This window comes from Perognathus longimembris, chromosome 8 (assembly GCF_023159225.1).
Source record: "Perognathus longimembris pacificus isolate PPM17 chromosome 8, ASM2315922v1, whole genome shotgun sequence".
NCBI lineage: Eukaryota > Metazoa > Chordata > Mammalia > Rodentia > Heteromyidae > Perognathus > Perognathus longimembris.
The window spans coordinates 74,316,846-74,327,502 of NC_063168.1; the positions used below are offsets into that span (position 1 = coordinate 74,316,846).

Here is a 10,657-nt window from a genome sequence, read left to right on the forward strand (position 1 = left end):
TCCCCAAGGCTTTTCAGCCTGTGCTCAGCCATGCTGCAGAGAGCTGCTGGAAAAGTGCAACTGTCTTTGGATCCGAAATGGGTTTCCACTGGGAAACACGACCCAGTCGTTGAGGTGGCTGTCCGTTCAGGTGAGGCTCACGAGCTGCCTGCAAAGGCCTTCTGTAGAGTGGGTCCAGTTTTCCCATTCACTTTTGTTACAAAGATGAGAGCAGCATAATTCTGCATAGGGTTCTGGGCGGCCTGGAGGAAAAGTTTTGAGAGAGAGAGAGAGAGAGAGAGCAGGTGTGTGAGAAGGCTTTTCTGCAACACTTGGAAACTATGGGGTACCTGGCCCTATTGCTAGGGGTTCTGGAGCATATGAGTTGGAGTAGAAAACATCCATGCTTTGCTTCTTATTTTTTTTTTTTCCTCAAGTCAGGGGCCAGCGCTTTAATTCATGTCACAAGTAAACATACAACGCATTTCTCTCTCCCTTTGTCACCAGGACAAAAACCTGAGGGGAGAAGTGAGACAATCAAACTTGCTTTGAGGCTGGAGCACACGGCAAGAGCAGAGGACTGCAGTCAGGACCAAGGCTGCTTCTGGAGCCTGGAAACACTCGGGATGTTGCAAGGGGTGTGTGGTGTGGCTGGACGGCGTGAGGAGGAGAGGGTCACTCATGGACTCAGAGAGTCGGGGTCATGTCTCGAAGAGCTGATAGACCAACGTCAATACTTCACTTCTATGCTTGGGAGGAGTGGGAAGCCAAGAGAAGCTTCTGAGTCTGAAAGTGACAGGAATGGAGTTTTCATTCCAAAAGAATCCCACTGATGGCCTGTTGAGGATGGAGTGAATGGAGAAGGAGCAAGATATCAGGGACAAGCCATAGGAAAGAAACTGTGAGGACTTAAATCAAAGCAAGAGCCACAGAGGAGACACAGAGCCTCATTTTCTGGGTATGTGACTCAGAACCACTAGGATTGCAGATGGCTCAATTATGCATGTCTTTGAAAGAAGGACATTCATTTGCAAAGCAAAAGCCCCCATTCTCAGTTCTTCAGAAATGTGGGTGCCCCAACTGCCTTTGTTCTGGGAGTTCTTGAACAGTGGTGGGTCAGCGCCCTCTCCTTCCCTGAGGAACCATTTCCAGGCAAAAGAATGGCTCACAGCCTGGTTAGGGTCCACACCCAGGGATCTGTCCTGACACCTTCTTCAAAGAAATCCGTGCCTATGTGACTTTTGCACTAAAGGCCAGAGTAGAGAGGCAGAGAAGGGGGCAGGTTGGTATACTCCAATATTATGTGAAGCCTGGGAAGGGTTAAATTGCTACCAAATAGACATTTGATTCAGAGAATCCTGACTTTGTCCCAAGTCTGTGGAGTCCCTTCATATGGAGATGTCATAGCAAAGCAGCTGGAGCTTTGCAGAGATGATAAGCATCTGTATAAATGGTGAAAATGCTAAGTCTGAATCCCAGTCTGTCACTTGTAGGCTATGTGAATTTGTGGGCTTCATGGATGTTGGTGGCCATGTCTAGCTGCTTTAGAGAACATGGATAAGAGCTGAGTTTGACCTTTTGCGTTTTTGCTGTTGTCATTTGTTTGTTTCTAACAACACATGCTGTCACCTCTTTCGCTTCCTATTGCCTTGGACAGAGAAACTTGGACAGAACCTCATTGTTTAGTGCTGGATATAGAGCTCTCCACACAAAGAAGTTTGTGCTGCCTAAATGCCTGTGGTCTCAAGAGGCCATTCCGGCAGGGTCATCACAGAAGTGCCACTTGTTACTAAATGAAGACTGTTCTAATTACGAAGAGAAAAGAGTTGTGTGTGTAATCAAGTTGAGGAACTGTATGCAGTTGCTTGACTGCCAGCACATTTGTCTGCTCAATGGGCACAATGAATTGCAATTATCTTCTCCAAGGAACAAAAACCCAAGTTGTCGGTGGCGGAGGCGTCCCAAGGGCTCTTGGTTGTTATTGGTGATCGCATGAAGTTCTGTCTCTGGACCAAGCTTCTGCTGTGGGTGTCAGAGCCTCTTCCTCCTCCCCCTACCCCAGTAGCAGTAAGTGCTCATGAGTGCTATGCAGAGCAGTGTGGAAGTGCAGGTGTGGAGGTCTAGCCTAAGTTTCCCTATACTATCCAGTTGGGAATTTATACCAAATAATGGAAATCTTTATTACCACCAGACTCTTGGGGCCTCAAAGCCAAATGAGACTAAAATGTTTACAAAGAAGGTTGGACTTTTCACTTGTAGATAGGGGCTCCAGGTTACCTATCTCTGTTTTTCCCTAGGCTTACTATTCACAGCATAATTGGCTTCTTACTTCCCCAGCAGTGGAGGGCAGTCACTTTAAAGATGAATGAGATAGCTTATAACAAGAAACCATCTTTCCTCCAATGATGGCTCTTTTAAACCTTCAGGCTAGTGTTCTGTACCTGGAATCGGGATCAGTGAAATTTCTCAAGCTCACTGAGTTTCTGCCTCATCTTCAGACAAGGAGGCAAGGAGTCTGAGCCACAGAAGAGATCGCCTCTTCATCATGACTTCCCATCGTGAGGTGTAGGGTAGGTAAAGGTTTGCTGAGGGTAGAAATTCCTGGAACCCAACTCTTGCTCAAAGCAGTTTGTTTTTCAAGTGTTGTTGCATCTGCATGCCATCACACAAGCATTTGGGAAGCACTGTTGAAATAAGCAGAGATTTGTTCCAGAGATTTGTTCTCTACTTTCCTACCTATCTCAGCTGCTAGGTCACCCTGGAAGCAGTGGATGGTGCTGTCTTCACAGCTCAGATGTCCAGAAAAGAAGAAAACCCTATGGCTCCCCTGTGGAGCACACTGCTTTCCTGACACCTGTGAGAATTCAGACACATGCAATCCAGATCAGGTCTTTGGGAGTTAATGACTCCTTGAAATTAGTGTCATACATTTGAGATCAAAATATTACTTATGTCCACTAACCCACAAGATCCACCCTTTGAATTTAGTTTTCTAGTGACTGTACTTTATTTCCCTTCTCAGTTTATGCTCAGCTGGAGTCCATCCACACTCATAGGCAGCTATAGACAGGTATACCTGATTCAGATATCAGCAGTATGCAAAAAAGTATGTCAGTCATGAAGTTTCTGGTCAGGGGAGTCCCATGACACAGCACATCTTTTTCTAGTATCATATCTCAAAGATGAGACAATTATAACTTGTCCCACAGGAAAATTAGAGACCAAATGTATTCATTTCCACTATGCCAGTACCACAAATACATTAGGCCCCACAGATATGCAGGCCTGTCCCCCATATGTCTTCCAGTATAAGCCCTCTTGGAAGAGAACCTCAGAGTGTTGGTTTCTTTGCTTCTAGAAATTGAAATGTGGGTCATCCTTTACTGATACAGAGCCACTGGAGTATTCTGCAGAATTATTAGAACACAGGGAACTATGCCTCCCAACCCACCTGGAGAACGGAGAACATCTATCATTATGCAGGTCACTCTCTCGCCTAGATAAGCATTCTTCAATTCTGTATTAACTGTTCTATCCCAGGAAACCCTTGTTGAGAAAGATAAAATGGCAAATGACAATGGTTTGTGCCAGAAAAGGCCTTCAAATTTATTTATCTGGAGAGTGCACTCCCAAGTAATCTTCACTATTCCCTCTCTGGGTAAGTTTGCTGACTTCATCTCATCAGACTAGCCTTTTATTCCCACAAATCTTCAGACTCTCCATCATTTGCTTCTCATTTTCCTCTTGCTGAGAGTATCCCAAGCAGCCCATCCCCACCGACATTAAAAGACCCATTTTTATACAGAAACACACCCAGCCAAGGCATATTCTCTTCTTGGGTACTATTAAGACCCTACAATAACAGTGCGATGGTTAGCAACAAACTCAGCTTGATTTAATAGTTTATTTCAGTGGCCTTTATGGAAATGTTAGATGCTAACAACTTTTATCCTCAAGATGTGAAAAAATACAATCCAATGTCATATTCATATGTGAACAGCAATTTGCAGTCCAAATGCCAATATCCGAATATGGTATTTCTCAGATAAACATGGCTTTCAAACCCCAACATACAGCCAGCTGGGGATTCAGGTGAACAATGCAGACTTCTGTACCCACCTGGATGGATCCTTTTTCATTATGTCTGGGAAGAGAGTCAAGAATTCCCAGATCCTCCTATGCAGGTAACTGATGCAGACGGCCCACAGATGATATTGGAGAAACAGGAACCTAGACCCACATGGCTGTTTTCATCCACAGACCATAACAGACATTTAATATTATCTGTTGTCTTACCTTGGGTTGCTGTAACATAGACTGGGTGGCTTATAAACAACAGAGCTTATTTCTCATAGCTCTGGAGGCTGGCAAGTCCATGATCAGGAAGTTTGCACATGGGGTTTTGGTAGGAATCCTCTCCCAGGTTACACATCATTCATTTCTTACTACGTCCTCACATAGCAATAAGAAAGTAGTAGAGCTTTCAGCTTCACAGAGTTCCTTCTGTAAGGACACTAATCCCACTCATGACATCCTCGATGTGATCTAATTACTTCCTGAGGTTACCACTTCTGAATGCCATTACATTGGAGGTTAATATTCCAACACATAGTTGATGGGAGTAAGGGTCAGGGCTCAAACACTCAGTCTACTACATCTGGGGGAGGAGAAAGGAATCATTGTCATCTTGTTTCAATAGAACACAATTGCCATTCTACTAATGTTGGACCTGCATGGATGAAGACTTATGGACCTGCAAACTTCAACTTGATTGAAGTTTATAATTTCCCATTACCTACTTTGTTGGGAAATTTAGACTCTTATTTCCTAAATCAGAGAATGTAGGGTTGTGAGCTAGAAAATCATACCCACAAAAAATGATTTGATCTTTTGAGTATTATCTAAGTGTTTTGTTTTGTTTTCAACTAGAAGAAAAGTGTAGCTCAGTGCCAGTGGCTCACAACTAAAGTGTAGTCAGGTGCCAGTGGCTCACAGCTATACTCCTACCTAGTCAGGAGGCTGAGATCTGATGTTTGAAGCCATCCTGGGGCATATAAATCCCAGAGACTCTTATCTCCAAATAACCATAAAAAGCCAGAAATGTATGTGTGGTAAAGTGTAACTGTAAATAAAAAGCTAAGCAAGAATGCTAGGCCCTGAGTTCAAGCCAGAGTATCTGAACAAAACAAAACACAACAAAACAACCCAAACCCAAATGACAACAAAAATAGAAAAAAATCCCTCTCTGGTATAATGCATATTCTGCTGAGGTTTCTTCTACAATTACCTGAAACCTCTATATGTCTCATTCAGTTTACTTATTGGCTTCCCATTTCTCTAATACAAGGCTGAGTCCATCCTCACCTCTGCCTAAGTACATGTTTTCCATTTCTACCTGCATTCATCATGGCCAGTCTTCATGCCGTCGACCCCATGTTGGTCTGTCTCCTGCTGTTTCTGCACCGTTCATTCTCCAATAGTATGTGGTGGTTCTGCTGATCAGGAAAGACTTGGACACTCGAGATTTGCTGGACTTGGAATATACTGAATTCACTCCACATTTGTTATAGGTGGAGAATCTCAATGCCTCCATATTATCAGTTTCCTTCTTATTCCCAGGATAGTCAGGTTTATCATTTGGCCTCTGGTTTTGAGCCACAGTGTTCCCCTTTCTTCAGAGGTGTTCATTTGTCTCTCTAATATTATCCAATTTGTTTTACATGAGCCCTCAGAATTCACTGTGGTTATGTCTGTGGGGTCTGAGTATGCAAAAGCATTGATCAAAGTATGCTCACCCAATCTGTCTCCTTTGGCAAGTGGCAGGATCTTCAGCAATTCACAGAATATTTAATTTGGCCTGCATTCTGCCCAGTCAGGACCCTATTCCCCAGTGTCCCTTCAGTCATATTGTGCCACTGAGAATTTGTATGATTGATGCCTTCAGTAGACTTTCCTAGTCTCTTGGACATTTCTCCTCAAACCCATCAAAACTTTAACAGCAAGAGTGGTAACACAGACCAATCTAGGGCCATTTATACACATGCTCACACATCAAAGCTACAAGTCCCACATGCCAAAACTCGACTTACAGTAGCATTTTATTTATATAAAAATGCTTTTATCTCCTTGACATTTGGAGTAGAAGACTGATTATTATTTTGTTGTTTTGAGGGGCCCATGTTTCCAACCTGTGTTCTCCCAATAGGACATCATTGAGATATAAGTAGCAATTGAAGATAAGAAAGTTTCCTGGGTGCTGGGAACATCCTCATTCACATTTGTGATGAATAAGCTAAAGATTTAATTCTTTAACATAACATAAAAATATTTCTTGGCAAGGCCTTCTAGATCATTTTTGTGGTTTGTCCACTTTGATTTGACTCATGTGCAAGAAACTTAATAAGAAACAGGAAGTTTCTTCATAACTAAGAAACTTATACACTCTCCTGGGAGCCAGTAAAGAAGAGGAATGCCTGCTCTAGGGAAAATCAAACCAGAGTTTGGGCACTTTCCTCCAGGGCAATTCATTTCTCCTGACTGAGATGAATTCATTGGTCCAAACTAAGGCTCATACTATGTGTTCCACTTGAATCATAGCCTTTAAATTAAAAAAAAAAGTCAATTTCACTTTCTGCTAAGTAGAGGTAGTTTGACATAAATTAGCTAGGGTTACAGAGGGATCCTGTAAAGAATACCATGGAATAGAATAGTCTTTCTCATTTATCAACTTTCCTATCAGTATTATGACCATTTAAAGTCTTTGAGCTGGGGATATGGCCTACTGGCAAGAGTGTTTGCCTCGTATACATGAAGCCTTGGGTTTGATTCCTCAGCACCACATACATAGAAAAGGCCAGAAGTGACACTGTGGCTCAAGTGGCAGAGTGCTAGCCTTAAGCAAAAAAAAAGAAGCCAGGCCTTCAGTCCAAGGCCCAGGACTGGCAAAAAAAAAAAAAAAAAAATCACCAAAAACAAAAACCAAAAATAAAGTCTTTGGGAAGATGCATATGTCTGGTAGAAAATAATGTATTATTTTCTGAAATCCCACACATTGTAGGCCTTTTATGAAGCTCATAACTGCTAACTGACTGTAAATCACCAGCTTCCATGTGTATTTTTCTGTATTCTTATGAAAAATGTCATATCTCTGAAAAAATATTTTATTTTATCTAAAAATCTGTCTTTCTGAGTGAGGAAATGGTCAAACACAGGAACTCGTGGGTTTTCCAATTCATTTCCTTGTTTTGGTAAGGCACAGCATTCACAGTTACAGTTTGAAACTCATTTAAAAATTTGAAAAAAGTGTGTCGTAAATCTTTCTCCAGATTTGGTTAGCATAGGTGCAATTCCTGGTTTGTTTCATTTCTGTAGATGTTATTATAAATTCCCTTTGGTGTTTTTTGAAATTCTGTTAGTATATCTTCTGTCCTAATCAGAAGATCTTACTCTTATAATAGATCTTAATACATGCCAAATTTTATCACCTTATTTTATGTGTGCATGGCTTGCATTTCACAAGATTCTAATGTGAGATGTTACCTGTAGGACTGAATTTGTAGAGGATGCCTGTCCTTTCATTTTTCCATCAATTTTGCATCATTGTTAGATAGGATGGAATCAAAACAAAGTGGAACAGAATGGTATATGGTCAAAGGTCATCTCTTGGTTTCCACATAGCATTAGGAAAGACTGTATCAAGTTTGGATCAAAATAATATTTTGGAGTTTGAAATTAAATTTAGTTTGCTTTTGAGCATTTGAGTGCTCTTACTAAGATGCAGTTAGACCTAAGGTATGAACTTAAAATTAGAAATAAAACAAAAAACGATCTGCATTTGTCCAGTATAAGTGCACAGAAACCTGAAAACAGATGGCATTAAACAAGAAGGAAAGAACCTGAAAAAAGGAAACCTGAGACTGAGCTGCAGAAGCACTGACATTCAAATGGCAGAATAGAGGAAGAAAAACATGCAAAACTGTTGTAAAAGAAACAAACAACTCACTGAAAACAACACAGGTGACATTGTGTGAAAGATGAACTAATAAATAGTGAATAAAAGGATAAAATATACTAAATCTTACTAAGAATCAAGGAAACATGAAGCACTGCAATGAGCATGGTTGTCTTGGTGGCTTTACTGTGTCCTGATTTGTAATATACAGTCAGCCCAAATGTCTCTCAATGGATGAATGGATCAAGAAAATATGGCATATGTACACAGGGAATTTTACTCACCAGTTAGAAAGAATGATAGTGTAACATTTGTAAAAAATATATATATATATCATAGGGTAATTCTATGTTTATTCTTTTGAGGACCCTCCATACTGCTTTTCAGAGTCATTAAACAAGTTTACATTACTACCCACAGTGTAGTAGCATTGCTTTTTGGTCCCCCAGAATCTTTTATTGTTAGTTTTCTTGATAATGGCCATTCTAACTGGGGTGAGAGGAATCTCAATGCAGCTTTGATTTGCATTTCTTTTATGGCCAGAGATGTTGAGCATGTCTTCTTGTCTCTATTAGCCATACTTATTTCTTCTTCAGAAAAGTCTCTCTCTCTCTTTTTTTTTTTTTTTTTGGCCAGTCCTTGGGGCTTGGACTCAGGGCCTGAGCACTGTCCCTAGCTTCTTTTTGCTCAAGGCTAGCACTCTGCCACTTGAGCCATAGCGCCACTTCTGGCCGTTTTCCACAGGTGCTGAGGAATCGAACCCAGGGCCTCATGTATACGAGGCAAGCACTATTGCCACTAGGCCATATTCCCAGCCCCTATCTTTCCTCTCCATCTCATTTTTTTCCTTGCTTAGCAGAATACTCTAAGAATTATGTTTATTGATGTCTTCTTTATTCTTTTTTATAGCTGCCACTAGGCCATATCCCCAGCCCAGAAAAGTCTCTCTTTAAGTCTTTTTTTTTTCATTTTTTAAAATAACTTTATTGCTTTTAACTAGTTACACAACAGGTTTTCAATTCAACATGTCAGTTTATGAGTACAATGCATCTTGGTCAATGTCACCTCTTCTGTCATTCTCCCCACTTCTCCCGGTTCCCCCCCATTCCCTCCATTTTCCCTGTTCAATTTTCACATGTGGACATGGAAGAGTATGGCGGAATTCACCCATGCTTCCTTGCTCCAATGATCCAACCCATTCCCCCTGACCTCCCCCTACCCCCATACTTCAGGTACCAGCTTCCTGGTATTTATTTTATTAAACCATAGGCTAGCTGGTCTAAAGTTACACCCCTGGAGTGCTCCCCCGCACAGAGCATTGTTAGTGAATGCGTGTGTGTGCTCGTGTAGATTTCTTTGCAGTCTGCGCTACTCCTTGGGCATCCGCTCCATGCAGAGGACAACCGCTATGGCAAATGGAAAGCTGCGTGCAGACGGAGTCCGTGCCCTCTGCTGGTAAGGCAACAGGCGCCTCAATCTCGGAAATCAAATTGAAAGAGGCTCTGTGTGTCTTCCATCTCTGTTGGCTCCAATGCCTTAGAAAAAGGTGTTTCAATGAAAAATGCCAATGTTGTAGCTCTTTTTGTGTCATCTCAATAATGGCTATGAAGGACATAGATTCAATGAGTCAATATATATCCCAGTATTTTCTGGCATGAAAACTGGGTTTGTCATGATTGGTGATTTTATAATCTACCCATTATTCTAGTGGATCCAGAGATTTGATGACAGGTTTGTGCTTCAACTGGTGGTCCCGTGATGGTAAGGCCTCCCAGCCATGCTAACTTTATTTTGCCAAACCAACATCTACCAAGATGCCTCTTGTCACAGAAGTGTTGCTTGCACCTTAGGAAGTCACATGGTGGAATTTATTTGAATCTTTGGATACTTGGGCTTCAAATTCCATTTGATTCTTTGGGTCTGGTAGGCAAGGTCCAAAGGCTTCTAGCAAAAGAGTCTCTGCATGCACAGCTTTCTTATAGTCTGCAAAAGAGAGCTTTCCATCGTGGTCATGGTCCATTTTCTTAAGTGTTATTTCAACCAAATCTTTAATTCCTTCATCAGGGTCTTCTTAGATGGCTGTTTGAGAAGGCTGTTCTTCCACACGTGAAACATTTCCTCTTTTGAAATGAAGCCATCATCATTCACATCAAACACTTCAAAGCAATCTCTGTCCATGATCGTGTCATCTGCCTTTCCAAATGTGGTGTGCAGGATGCTCCGGAGCGCATTGCGATCAAGTCCAGTGACCGAGCCTGGCCGCTCTGTTGCTTCTCCCACCAAGGTATAAAAACGCTTGATGAGTCTTTTCACTTCAAATTTGTTAAAGTGCTGGCTGTTTTTGGTCAGGGTGTCTGTCAGCTTCTGCAGCTTCTTGCGGTTCATAACGTCGCGCATGCGGTTGGGCCGGGCCGGCGCTGCCGCCGTGGCCCACCTCTCTTTAAGTCTTTATCCCATTATTAATTGGGTTATTGTTTCTTTGACTTATGAAACTGTCTGTAACCCCTCTGTACTTCACCTTTACAATAAAATTTTTAAAAAGGACATGCAAACATTTGGAAGAAATTACGTTAAGTGAAGTAAGCTAGGCCCAGAGAGAAAAAAGGTGCACATTTCCCCTTCTATGTGGAATCTACATTTAGCTTATAAACTTTTAAGTAAATACATTGGGTGGTATGCAAGTGTATATAAATGTATTGAGTGAAATGTGGCGGATTCAAAAGAGAA

At 41.7% G+C, this 10,657-nt stretch overlaps 1 pseudogene; it reads right to left on the bottom strand.

The window, feature by feature from the left end:
• Positions 1 to 9,729: 9,729 nt before the first annotated feature.
• LOC125355907 lies at positions 9,730 to 10,347 on the bottom strand (annotated as a pseudogene).
• Positions 10,348 to 10,657: the final 310 nt, after the last annotated feature.